This window comes from Fistularia commersonii, chromosome 24 (genome assembly GCF_037954325.1).
Source record: "Fistularia commersonii isolate RoL2024-O1a breed Wild chromosome 24, RoL_Fcom_v1.0, whole genome shotgun sequence".
Classification (NCBI taxonomy): domain Eukaryota; kingdom Metazoa; phylum Chordata; class Actinopteri; order Syngnathiformes; family Fistulariidae; genus Fistularia; species Fistularia commersonii.
The window spans coordinates 7875025-7888945 of NC_141307.1; the positions used below are offsets into that span (position 1 = coordinate 7875025).

General features: G+C 47.2%; 3 non-coding genes across 3 annotated transcripts; all 3 read right to left on the minus strand.

Annotated features, from left to right (window-relative positions):
* Positions 1-616: 616 nt before the first annotated feature.
* trnap-ugg (transfer RNA proline (anticodon UGG)) lies at positions 617-688 on the minus strand. Its single transcript has one exon. It is a non-coding gene; the product is annotated as a tRNA-Pro (tRNA).
* Positions 689-8517: 7829 nt separating this feature from the next.
* LOC147219928 (U1 spliceosomal RNA) lies at positions 8518-8681 on the minus strand. The gene has a single exon (XR_015108211.1). It is a non-coding gene; the product is annotated as a U1 spliceosomal RNA (small nuclear RNA).
* Positions 8682-9327: 646 nt separating this feature from the next.
* Positions 9328-9518, minus strand: LOC147219929 (U2 spliceosomal RNA). Its single transcript, XR_015108172.1, has one exon. It is a non-coding gene; the product is annotated as a U2 spliceosomal RNA (small nuclear RNA).
* Between the last annotated feature and the right edge of the window lie 4403 nt (positions 9519-13921).

The window sequence follows — 13921 nt, forward strand, 5'->3', positions numbered from 1 at the left end:
GAGCTGAGATGGTGTAAAAAGTAGTATGATCTTTTGGAGCGGCAGTGGAACATGGAGGCCACAAGCTGAGCTTGACCATCAGATCCATGTATGATGTCCTGCCCCCTCCTGCCAAAGTACAAAAGTATTTTGGAGAGGATCCAGCCTGTTTCCAGTGTCCTGGCGAAGCAATCCCAAAGAAAATCCTTGAGGGCTGTAAGACCAGGCTCCCCTGAAGAATAATCAGAGCCTGCATGCTAATCTGAAGGCAGATTCACCTGTTGCCCCAAGCAAACGGTGAAGTGCCTGGTTACTGCAATGGAAAACGAGAAGGTAGCCAGCAATGCCATGGGCCCATTGTAAGCCCTGGTACTAAAGGGCTTACGAGTAGACTCTATTTTCAGTCTCACCATTCTGGATGACATTATAGCGAGGTGGTCCTGAAAACCAAATACTACAAAGGTGTCTTCCTTGTGAAGCTGACACTTGGGAGTTTTTTCTTCTATATAAGTAATCATTGGGTGGAAAAGTCTGTGATGGTTGAACATCGCTGCTGAAGCAGAGGATGCAAGGTGTGTGCGAAGAGTAGACCGGATACGTCCGTATGACACAGCAGAATGTAGCATTGGAAGGGCTCGGGCTCGTCCGGGATTTGAACCCGGGACCTCTCGCACCCAAAGCGAGAATCATACCCCTAGACCAACGAGCCACAAAAGCTTGCTGAGTTGAGTCACGACCAATCAAATTTGATTATTCATATAGCACCAAACGCCAACACAGCGTTTCCATGATGCTGTACAAATATAGAGCAGGACTGAACCACACTCTTTGGAAAGACTTACAGAATACCCACATTCCCGAATAAACAAGCACTCGGAGACGCTTTGAGGAAACACTGCCCTTTACCAGCTCGAAACTGATATGAGATTCCTGAGCCTTGGGGTTTCCTTCTGATGACCACCTGCTTTTATTCTAATATGGGACTAATGGCAGGCAGCCACTTGCTGGGAGTACAATGCAAGGTGTGAAATGTAGCTGAGGCCGTGGTCTTCACATTCTACAGTCATGGCCAAAAGTTTTGAGATTGCCACTTTCACAATGTCTGTTCCTTCATGGTTTTTAGGTGTTTGCCAGATGGTTCTATTGTTGTGTCATTCTCCAAACTTTTGGCCATGACTGTACAGACCTGGTCGTCCCATCACAATTGATGAACAGCTTTACCCATCAGAAACGTTGCCCTTTGATTCAATATATTGCTACAAAACCAGATAAGTTTGGCATCAAGTTCTGGGTGGCTTGTGATTTGACATCAAAATATATCTGCAATGTCTTTCCATATGTTTGCAAAGAACCTGGTCGTCCCAAAGAGGAGAGACTGTCCAAGAGTGTGGTAATGAAGTTGATGGGACCATTTCTGAACCAGGGCAGAACTGTCACAACGGACACTTTTTTCACCTCAATTTCACTTGCAAAAAGTTGCTCACCGGGAAAACTACCCGTCTTGGGCCACTCAATAAGATTTGCAGAGATATTCCCCCTTTGGCTCAGGAGATGAAATGCAATGAGTTCAGCACTTAGGTGTTTTCAACGACTGACACCACCCTGACAGTGTATGCAGCCAGATGGAAGAAGACTGTCTACGTAATGAGCAGTATACACGGTGTGGTTCAGACTGAGGACAGCCACAAAAGAAAGCCAAGCACCATCACCCAGTACAATTCCACAAAATCCGATGTTGACGCCTTGGATCAGATGGTGCGCGAGTACAGCGTGCGGGCAGGAACACGAAAATGGCTAGTCACCGTGTTCTATAACATGGTTGACATAGCAACCCTGAGCACCCATGTGCTGTATCAAGCCTGCACAAGAAGTGGTTATCCAGCATCAAGCAATGCAGAATATTTCCAAAAAAAAACAAGAACATTCAAGAGAAAGATCAGAGTCAGAAGCAATGAAGTTACAATTACCCTTGATTAGGTGAAATCCATGTAAAACTGATTCACACTTCTTTCTCCCCCCTCCTCCCAGAGCTGCTCCTCTGATAAACTGCATTCAACTCCCAGCAGGAGGGCTGCCACATTATTAGCATACTGGACAGACCACATTCCACGGCAGGGGGATCAAATGATCCCTCCTTAGTCCCTCTAGTTTAAACCTGCGTCTGGATTGAAGTGAATCTGACCTATATTCTGAAGAACCATGTAATATTAGACATAGTTTAATACCAGACACCAGTTTTAAAGAATTCCCTTGTTACTTAAAACTTATTCAAAAAGCTTCAACTTGATAAGATAAAAATATAACCCGATGGCTTTATCCCTTAAACATGCAGCGAGATTTCAGTAAATGTGACATATATAGTGTATATTCACATCCTATCTAAGTACCGGACACTAACTCTAAAGAATTACAAAGTTATATACAACTTTTGCCAAAAACCTTCAACTCGGTGGGATAAATACTCTGTGTCCATTGGGCTTTATTGTCTAAACCTGCGGCTGGAGATTAGTAAATGTGACATATATTATGTAGGATCACGTCCTATTCAACATATTTCTGCAAAGGTCACAATTTTAAAAAATTCCCCTTTTTATTTAAAAGTTGTTCCAAAAAGCTTCAACTTGGTGGGATAAAAAAAAAAAAATGACCAAAGGGCTTTATCTTTTTAACTTGCGGCTGGATTTCAGTAAATGTGACATATATAATATAAATTCACGTCCAGTTCAGTAATATTTCAGCAACAGACACCAGCTTTAAAGAATTACAGTTATTTACAGCTTTTACCCAAAAACCTTCAACTTGGTGAGGTAAACACTTTATGTCCAGCTGGCTTTATCTTTTGAATATGCTTCTATATTTGAGTAAATGTTCCATATATTATGTAGAACTACATATATTCAGCATAATTCAGCACCAGACACCGGTTTCAAAGAATTCGAGTTCTTTACAACTTGTGCCAAAAACCTTCAACTTGGTGAGATAAACACTAGTTGACCATATTGCTTTATATTTTAATCCTGTGGTTGGAATACAGTAAATTTGACAACTATCCAGTAGATTCAAATTCTAGTCAGCATATTTCAGCACCAAAAACTGGTTTTAAAGAATTCCAAAGAAATTAACAACTTTTGTCAAAAAACATCAAATTGATGAGAAAAACAATTTTGACCAAATGGCTTTATCCTTTAATCCTGCAGCTGGATTTAAGTAAATATGAATTATATTGTGTAGAATCATGTCCTATTACGCATATTTCAGCAACAGACACCAGCTTGAAAGACTTCCAAAATCATTTTCAACTTGTGCCAAAAACATTCAACTTGGTGAGATAAACACTTCCTGACCAAATGACTTTATTATTTTAAACTGTGGCTGGATTTCAATAAATATGAAGTATATATTGTGGAGAATCACATTAAATTCAGCATGTTTCAACACCAAATACCAGCTTTAAAGAATTCCAAAGTAATTTACAACTTGTTCAGAATGCCTTCAACTTGGCGAGATAATCATTTTTAACAAATGGCTTTTTCTTTTAATCCTGCGGCTTGATTTCTTTATATTCATCATATATTGAGTAAGGTCACTTAAACTTCAACATATTTTAGCAACACAAACCAGGTTTATAGGAATTCCAAAGTCATTTACAACTTGTTCCAAAAACCTTCAATTTGACGAGATAAACATTTTTGACCAAATGGCTTCATCTTTCATTCTTGCGGCAGGATTTGATTGAATTGATCACTTCCGGCGCTGCCTCGGGCCTCGCGGCTGCCTGCCAGAGTTGCTCCTCACCGAGTGTCTCTCTCGTAAATCTTCTACTTTTCTTTTTAATTTTTATCCACTCTTCTCCTTAGTGACAATTTAGTTAAGGTTTTTGCCACAGTACTAGATGATGCTCCACTCGCTCTTTCTTGTTTTCGCGGTGTTTGGAGCACTTTTTTTCGAGCCGGATCCCGGTCCTGACGGAGCGGCGCCATGGCGCAATGGCGCCATTGTTTACACCCGGGACCAGCTGATGGAGCTTTGACACAGCGGCGAGATGGGGGAGAGGCACGAAATCCCTTAGGAGCTACGGAGGAAATACCGGGGCTGCAGGGCCGGGAGGAGACGGTGGGTGAGGAAGAGGAGATACAGACCGTATCTCCCCTCCATTGTGATGGGAAACGTGAGATCGCTGGGCAACAAGTTGGAGGAGCTAACGGCACTCACGCGGAGCGACGGTGTGTTTCGTGAGGCCTCGGTCGGTGTTGTGCTTCACTGAGACTTGGCTAAACAACAACATACCGGACTCTGTGGTGAGTTTACCCGGCTTTCAGTTGGTGCGAGGGGACCGGAGTTGTGCCGGCAGCGGCAAGAAGAAAGGAGGAGGTGTCGCTGTGTTTGTAAACAACAAGTGGTGCAACCCCGGACACGTTACGGTGAAGGAGCGTGTTTGCTGCCCAGACATCGAACTGTTGGCGGTGAGTCTCCGGCCGTACTATCTGCCCAGAGAGTTTTCCCACACAATCATGATTACTGTTTACATCCCACTGTCTGCCGATGCACCGCGGGCTAATGACGTCATCGGCTCCGCAGTCGCGAGACTCCAGACCCGGCACCCCAGTGCCTTCATAGCCATCTCTGGGGATTTCAACCACGCCACCCTGTCATCATCTCTGCCCACTTTCAAACAGTTTGTGGACTGCAAGACAAGAGACAATAAAACTCTGGACCTGCTGTATGCCAATGCCAAGGACGCATACAGCTGCACAGCTCTCCCTGCTCTGGGCAGGGCAGACCACAACCTGGTCCACTTGAAGCCTTGCTATGTTCCTGAAGTCCAGCGGCAACCTGTGATCACCAGAACTGTCCGGAGGTGGTCACAGGAGGCAGAACTGACTCTTCAGGGATGCTTCGAGACGACGGACTGGGATGTGCTCTGCGAAGACCAGGGAGACGACGTCAGAAAACTCTCCGACTGTATAACTGACTATGTTAACTTCTGCACGGACAACATCATCCCCACCAAGACTGTGCGTTGTTTCTCAAACAACAAACCCTGGGTGACTAAGGACATTAAGGACACGCTGAACAGGAAGAAGGCGGCATTCAGGAGTGGAGACAAAGAGGAGCTGAAGAAGGTGCAGACTGAGCTGAGGGAGAAGATCGCAGAGGGAAAGGACAGTTACAGGAGGAAGCTGGAGAGCAAACTCCTGCAGAACAACATGAGGGAGGTGTGGAGTGGGTTGAAAACCATCACTGGCCATGGAAAACAAGCAAGCCAGATGATGGAAGGAGACCTGCAGGAGGCAAACAAACTAAACCTGTTTTTTAACAGATTTGATGAAGGTGCCTCCACCCACCCTCCCCCCAGCTCCTCTCAGGACTTTCCTTCCCCTGTGCCCTCACCCCTCACCTCAAGGAGCTTTCCCCCTCCCCCACGCACCTCTTCCGCTTCCCTGGACGACGTCTCGTTAACACCTCAGCCCTCCTGCCCCCCAATAGGACTCTCTCCACCCCCTCCTGTCGCCTTCACCGCTGAGGAGGTGAGAAGAGAGTTCAGCCGCCTCCGTCCCAGGAAAGCCGCCGGCCCTGACGGCCTTAGCCCCAGAGTGCTGAAAGGATGTGCCTCTCAGCTGTGTGGGATCTTCTCACATCTCTTCAACCTGAGCCTGACCCAGATGGTTGTCCCCGACCGGTGGAAAACCTCATGCCTGGTTCCAGTGCCCAAGGTGAAGCATCCCAGCACACACAGCGACTACAGACCAGTGGCCCTGACATCACACGTCATTAAGTCACTGGAGAGGCTCATCCTGAGGCACCTTCGCACAGTCGTCGGACCTTCGCTGGACCCCCTGCAGTTCGCATACCGGCCCCGGATAGGAGTGGAAGACGCCATCATCTATCTGCTGCACAGAATCTACACACACCTGGAGGAGGCAGGAAGCACTGTGAGAGTCATGTTCTTTGACTTCTCCAGTGCTTTTAACACCATTCGACCTGCCCTGCTGAACAGGAAGCTTCTGGACATGCAGGTAGATGCTCCACTCGCGGCCTGGATCAACAACTACCTCACAGGCCGGCCGCAGTACGTGAGGCTGGGGAACATCGCATCGGACACCATTGTGAGCAGCACGGGGGCTCCACAGGGGACAGTCCTGTCTCCCTTCCTGTTCACGCTCTACACCTCAGACTTCAGGTTCTCCTCGCAGTCCTGCCACCTGCAGAAATTCTCAGATGACTCTGCCATCGTGGGCTGCATCAACAGAGGCCAGGAGGAGGAGTACAGGAGCGTGGTGGACAGGTTTGTGGAGTGGTGTGGACTGAACCACCTCCAGCTCAATGTCACAAAGACAAAGGAGCTGGTGGTGGATTTCAGGAAACAGAGGACCCATCCGACCCCAGTCACCATCAGGGGTACAGAGGTGGACATTGTGGACAGTTATAAGTACCTGGGTGTCCACTTGGACAATAAACTGGACTGGACTATTAACACCAACGCCAGCTTCAAGAAGGGTCAGAACCGCCTGTTCTTCCTCAGGAGGCTCAGATCTTTCAACGTCTGCAGGACCATGCTGCAGATGTTCTACCACTCGGTGGTGTCCAGCGTCATCTTCTACGCTGTTGTGTGCTGGGGCAGCAGGCTCAAGACAGCTGACGCTAACAGACTCAACAAGCTCATCAGGAGAGCTGGGTCTGTCCTGGGCGTGGAGCAGGAGTCTGTGGTGCAGGTGTCAGAGAGGAGGATGCTGAAGAAGCTCCTCAGCATCATGGACAACATCCATCACCCCCTGCATGCCACACTGACGTCCTGTAAGAGCTCTTTCAGCCGTAGACTGATACCACCGAGGAGCTCCACTGAACGCCACAGGAGGTCTTTCCTCCCCGAGGCGATCAGACTTTTTAATTCCTCTCCATTCAGCCGCCGGCAACCATAACAACCTATCTTTAACTTAAAAACAAACAAAAATGTGCAATATCTCATTTCTGTGCAATATTCAGAAACTGTGCAATATTTCATCTCATAACAGCTACGCTACTCTGTGCAATATTTCATCTCATCTCATAACTGCTACACTATAATGTTCCCTTCTATCATACTATTGTGCACTCCTTACCTCACTTGTTACTAAGACACTTATAGTTTTATCACTGCTTACTAAGACACTTTATAGTTTCACTGAAACACTTTATAGTTTATAGTTTATTTTATTTCTAATTCTGCCTTTCTTTTATTATTTATTACTGTTATATTTTCTGTAACTCTGGCACTGCAATTTCCTTCGGGATTAATAAAGTTGTTCTTATTCTTATTCTTAGCTTCCGAGATCAGACGAGATCGGGCGTGTTCAGGGTGGTATGGCCGTAAACGAGAGAGGCCCGCGGGGAAGGGCATTTTATAAGCAGCCGTCCTCTGTCTTTTCCACCTCCAGTCATTTCCACATCTGTCAGGAGCTCCTTCTATTTAGTCGCCATGATTACAGCCAGTGGCGCCCAAGGCTACTCTAACCAAAAATCATCAGACACTCTTTACCTTCGGCTGCAGCCTCAGGTAAAGGGGGAGCTGCCAAAGGCCATACCAGGACTGGTATGCACGCCGGGACAGTTCATGACAGGGGAAAGAGAAAAATAAATAAAATACACATGGAAAAAAGGAAGAGTACCACAGATGCAGTATTTGCGCCCAGAATGCTCATAGACAAGTACAGAGAGGGCCGGCGGGAGCCGCATTGCCTTTTTGTACACCTCGAAAAGGCGTACGACAAGTTGCCAAGAGAGGAGCTCTGGTATCCTATGAGGAAGTCTGGAGCGGCAGAGAAGTGTGTTACACTGGTGCAGGACATGTATGCTAGCCGGGAGACAGTGGTGCGTGCGGTGTGCTGTAAGACGGTACCAGAGAAGTTCAAGGTGGAAGCGGGACTCCGTCGGGGATAGGCCCTGAGCCCCTTCTTGTTCGCAATGGTGACGGACGGGCGGGCTGACGGATGAGGGTAGACATGAATCTCCCCGGACCGTGACCTTTGCAGATGCCGTTGTGATCTGTAGTGAGAGCAGAAAACAGGTGGAGGTCGAGATAAGATAAGATAAGATAAGATAAGATAAGAACAACTTTATTAATCCCGAAGGAAACTGTTGTGCCAGAGTTACAGAAAATATAACAGTAATAAATAATAACAGGCAGAATTAGAAATCAAAATAAACTATAAACTGTAAAGTGTCTCGGTGAAACTATAGAGAGGTGGGGGTATGCTCTGGAAAGGAGAGGAACGAAAGTTAGTCGCAGCAAGACAGCATACATGTGTGGGGATGAGAGGAACTCGGGTGGAACGGTGAGGCTACAGGGAGTGGAGATCAAGAAGCAGGAGCATTTCAGGGACTTGGACGCTCTGGATTGTTTTCTGGCCCGATCGTAAATCCACGCTTTCGCGGTGCACCTGCCATGTGTAACGACAACTCCCTGGTTGGGTCACAGCCCGGCCAGGGAGGGTGGGCGCGCGCGACCATAAACAGTGAACCCGGCCTCCAGCGACACAGACTTGCTCTTGAACAGCACGACAGGGGAGAGCGCGGACGCAGTCCCCCACTACCAGAAATTATGCAGTCGAGATTCCCACATTTGGGGAATTCGCAGGGGTCAGCACAGCCGCAGTGCAATGGCTGAGCCTCGCCCTGGGTGAACCACCTTCTTGATCATGGTATCTCCCCTGCCAGGTAAGTATGAGTCGCACGCGTCCCGCGCACGGACCGCTTTCACACGCACGCCGTTCTCAGTCGGGGGGGAACCCACGCGGACTCTTCCGGGAGATCACACGCGATCCCTCTCGCGCACGCACACACACACACGCACACACACACACACACGCACACACGCACACACGCACACGCGCACACACACACACACACACTCCGTCAAAAAACCGTCAACTCTGAGTTCTGACGGGCCGGGACGCCGAAAACGACACGGACGCTTCAATTTTCACGAAGAAGTCAGAGGACAACCGGAACACGTTCCGTCCGTCCTCCTGATGCCGCGAGGGGTTTCTGCCGCTCTACGGCCGGGAGAACTTCCCCCTGAGCCCAGTCTGACACAGTCTATCGGGGGCAATCCATCCGTTTCAAATGCGATCCATGTAGGCTCAGTTCTGGTCCATAGTGGGATTTTATCGGGCTGCACGGGGCCAATGGTAGGGACAGGGTTTCAGGCAGACACGCTCGTGTGTCGCTATCTACCGCTCCCTACCGGCAGAAACAACGGGGACAGTGTCGCTGGTCACGCAGGGCACAGACAAGATCCGGATCCCGTGCGTGTTGGTTACGTACGACGTTATTGGAGGCCACGGCAACCTTGACATCGGACACAAAAGCGGGGGGTGCACCCTTCCCAGAGATACTGCAATACCGGGTCGATGCGCGGAGTGGACGGAGCAAGTCCCTATTCCATCTCCCTGTTCCAAAAATCAATTTAATATTTGGTCCCTGGATAGGGAACGTATCAGATATTAAACTGATAAGAACAGATACTACACTTGATCTTAGCCAAGAGGCCGAGAAGCGATAACACAGCGTCCTCGCTCGACGCCACCGGATTCCCTGCACCGTCAGCTTCACTCACGACTTCATACAAGAAACAACATGGCTAAAGCATCTTCCGCATTTGCCCGGTCACGTGGTGCACGCCCCCCCGACAGGACGCCGAAGCATCAAAGTAAACCCAGGACATCAACAACCAGACTCTTGGAATCGTGTCCCCTTCAAATCCACCTGGAATGTGGCAAAAAGTCGCCCGTGAGGAGAAAAGACACAGGTGGAAACGGGACGTTTGCACCACTCACGATACACTGGGCTGCAAACGGGCGCCATCTTGTGAACCCGTCTGGTTACCGCATCGTTGCGACCAGCTCTCACAGAGACTCGTTGCTCATCGCCGGGAAACACAATTCAAAAAACGTCACGAACACAAGACAACAGTAAAATGGATTTAAATCCACATTTACATTTAATTACATTCATGTTTTCGTCACTACCAGCAGAACAAATTTTAAACACGACGGTAAATCATCTCGTCCCGTGGCGAACACCCACTGGACCCCGGCACCCCAAACAGCCTTCGACGGCCTTGAACGCTAACCCCGCCCCGCACCGGCGAATACCGGCTGTTACGACGACTGCTGGTCCGGACGGAGCCGATCGCGCTCGGTTAGACCACCGCTTTTTCGTTGTCGTTTGAGTCGCCAACATTCAATTACCGACGCGCTCCGAGGCAAGATGGCGGAAGGCCGCGAGCTAGTCTGTTTGGCTAGCGGAGCGGCTTAGTTAGCCTTACCTCAGCTCACGAAATCTGTGACGTCGTCGAGACTTCTCGGCCGAAAGGACCTAAATTACCGTCAAAAATCACCGGGAGTTGCTTCGCGGTTGTTATAAACACGGTCAATTCGGTTGTAGGTCGAGAAATCGTCACTATTCTCTGTAAAAGTGAACTTACGTCGCGGGGCTGGACAGCGCTCTTGACCGGAAACACATCGTGGAACCCCGGAGCCTTCAGTGACCGACATAAACGGTCATAAACTCTTCGGTTCAATTCTACTTCGAACTATTTAAATTAATTCTACTTCAAACTATATGAATTAATTCTAATTCTAACCATATGAATTAACTGTACTTTAAATTATGAATTAAGAAAAGAGATGTGGGACCTGTGGAATCCCCTCCGTGGACACTTTCATCCCGAGTCCCGCTTCTCTGTACTCTTATACTGGCATTCTGTGGCTTAGCTGATGCCAGACCACCATCGATGACATGCAGAGGTTTTTAAATGCACTGAATGGAGAGAAGTTCTGACACACTGTTGATGAATCAGGTCCAAGTCCAGTCACCCAGCAGCCCAGGAGTCTCCTTCTGTGCGCCGGTCTGCTCCAAGACCTCCAACATCATCCCCGTCTGCAGGAAAACAAAGAACCACAGGACCCTGGGTACAGATCTCCCATCCTGGCTCTGTAGGAGTGACTGACGTCCTCTGAGCACCTTGTTGTTCTGTCTTACCTGAGATCCAACACCGGCCCGCCCTGGACCCCCTGCTGTTCACCTAGAGTGAGCAGGACCAGAGGAGATGCCGTGATAATGAGCACTGTTGTGCAACTTGAAAGTCCTAGAAAGTGACATCTGGACATCTGGAGCTCATCTGAATATAAACCACAGCGGGTAAAAACACAAACACATAAGCTGCACTTGTCTGTGAACTGCAGGTGTTCACATTGTAACGAGATATTTACACATTAACCTTTTTTTTTTTTTATTTTAATTAAATACATACTGGTAACATTTGCAAATATGTCCTGGAAAAGCAGTGCCTGTAACACGGCTGATGGAAAATGTTCATAATGAATAAAACAAGGAAAAGTTCATCCATTTTTTATCCCCGCTTTGTCCCTGACCAACTACTTATTCTCCATCATTATGTCCAAATAAGTTTGTTAAAAATCAGACAATGATATTTTCTGTCTCTCATAGTTGAAGTATACCAATGATGAAAATGAAAGACCTCTATCATGTTTTTAAGTGGGAGAACTTGCACAATTGTTGGCTGACTAAATACTGTTTTGCCCCACTTTATCTGGATACTGGGTACTGACACCTATTCAAATCAACATTTTAAAATGAGCTGATTTAGACTGTAATGATCATTTTGAGCTTATTTTAATCAAATTGTCAAATATTCAAATACAACATTCAAGTTTTTAGTTTCACCTATGAACAGGGTGATGGCAATCAGCACCAACAACACACTGAAGTCTCACAGCACCTTGACTGGACTGAAAATCAATGTCAAAATGAACCTTATGACAAACAGTGCACCTCTGCGTGAATTCTGTCCTCTTTAAACATATCTTGAACCCCCGGTGCATGTCTTTGTGACAACAAGTCATAACTTCTCACTCCAAACTTACCTGAAACACAATAACAAATAAAATCTTCAAAGGGTACAGAAGAGACCTGCATGTTTTATTCCTCAACCGAGCCAAGGCTTCTTAATCCATCCCCACATCTGTCCTCTGGGAGGCCTTCAACCTCTTCCAAGTGCATGAAACCACCACAAACCTGGTCAGAAGCTTCCTCCAGCATTTCTTATTCTGTAAAACAACCACAGAGTACAAAACATGGTGATCATTGGAAGTGGGCTTCAGGGCAGGCTGCGCCACATCCCCTCTAGCCTTTACCATGGCAATGGAGATGATCATCGGTGCATCTCGGTGGAACGACGGAGGGGAGCTACTGCAGACTTGACAGCGGCTGCCTCCGATTCGTGCCTCCAAATAATTATTGGAAAAGCCCCCCAGTACAACAGTCAAAGAACACGAAATGACCACCTAGATCCCCACCATCACCTCTACCAAATGCCAGCTGGAGAAGCTTCACTCCAACACTACCTGGGGAAGAAGAAGTTGGAAGCCAACAAGTAAGGGAGCATTTCCATCGTGAAAGGAAAGCTTACTGGCCACGGTTCCACCTCGTCGAAACAGCCATTCCTTTGATATCAGAGCTGCAGGTCCAGCCTTGGATGGTGGAAGCCTCAGATGCAGAACAGACCAACGCTGCATTGAATCCCTTCAGTGGGTTGTAGGACAGGATACAGATTGGATTGGAAATGCAGGATCTCCTCTGAAAGGTAGTAAACATCAGACTTTTCTACTCATCCTGAAATTTATTACAAAACACACAAGAGATGTGTTTCAGTATTACACATTTACAATACGCAATTAAAAATGTGTCTGTAGATCTTTGTGCAAGTCGCTACAAATCAGCCTTGCTTGTTCAGAGATGATTAAAAAATCCTTTTCACAGAAAGGTGGATTTAGAACTCAGTAAAATAAAAAAAAAAAAATTGTAACAGTTTTACCAGAGATTTTCAATAATAATGTTTTCGTTTCCCATATGAACAAGCAGATGAAAATGTGTACAAACAACAGACGAGAGTGCCACATGACCACAAGCATGTAATTGATTCCTAAGTACAAATACAACCACTAATACAAAAGTTTTTGAGTCATGCATTGCTCCATTCAGAAGCTGATCCAGGGTCAGCCATCGCAGCCATTCAACGACAAGAAAAACGTCAACTCTCAGTTCCGATAGGCTGGAATGACCGAAACGACACAGACGCTTCAATTTTCATGAAGAAGTCAGAACACAGAACACATTCCGTCCATCCTCCTGATGCCACAATTGGTTTCTATTGTTTTACAAACGGGAGAACTTTGCCACGATCCCGGTCTGACAGTCTTTAAACGCGACCAGTGTGGTGGACGGATCGGGGCTGTCGTCTTTTGTCGTCAAACACAATCCATTTGCGCTAAGATCAGATTCCTTGGTGGGAATTTACTTCGGTACACGGAAGCAAGGCGTAGAGACAGGTTGTCCATTTAACAAACTTATGTCACACGTCACCCACAACCCTCCTGCCTCTTTGCATTATCATCTACCAACATAATACAGTAGGCACACCAAATGGCACGTTAAACATTCGTCTTCACGATCTTTGAGATGTCTGCCATCAAATTTGTTATTATTTGCAATTTGAGAGGGTGCACCGTCATCTTCACTTAAAACAACATCGCTGATGCATCTTCCGCATCTCCCCGGTCACGTGGTGCACGACCGACCAATAGGACGCCGAAGCATAAAAAAAATCAACAATCAGACACATGGAAATCCTCCTCAAATCCACGGGACGGTGAACGGGCGCCATCTTGTGGACACCACCGGTTACTGTGTCTACTCGACCCATTCTCGTGGAGACTTGGCGCTCATCCACGGGAAACGAGATGCAAAAAGCGCAATGGACACAAGCAAACTGTCAACTGGATATAAATGTAATTTAAACCGTGGGACACCTCGACCGGGAAATCTCTATCAGCCGTACCTTTGACTGCGTTCGCCACTATCGCCACCCTGTTGTCAGTCA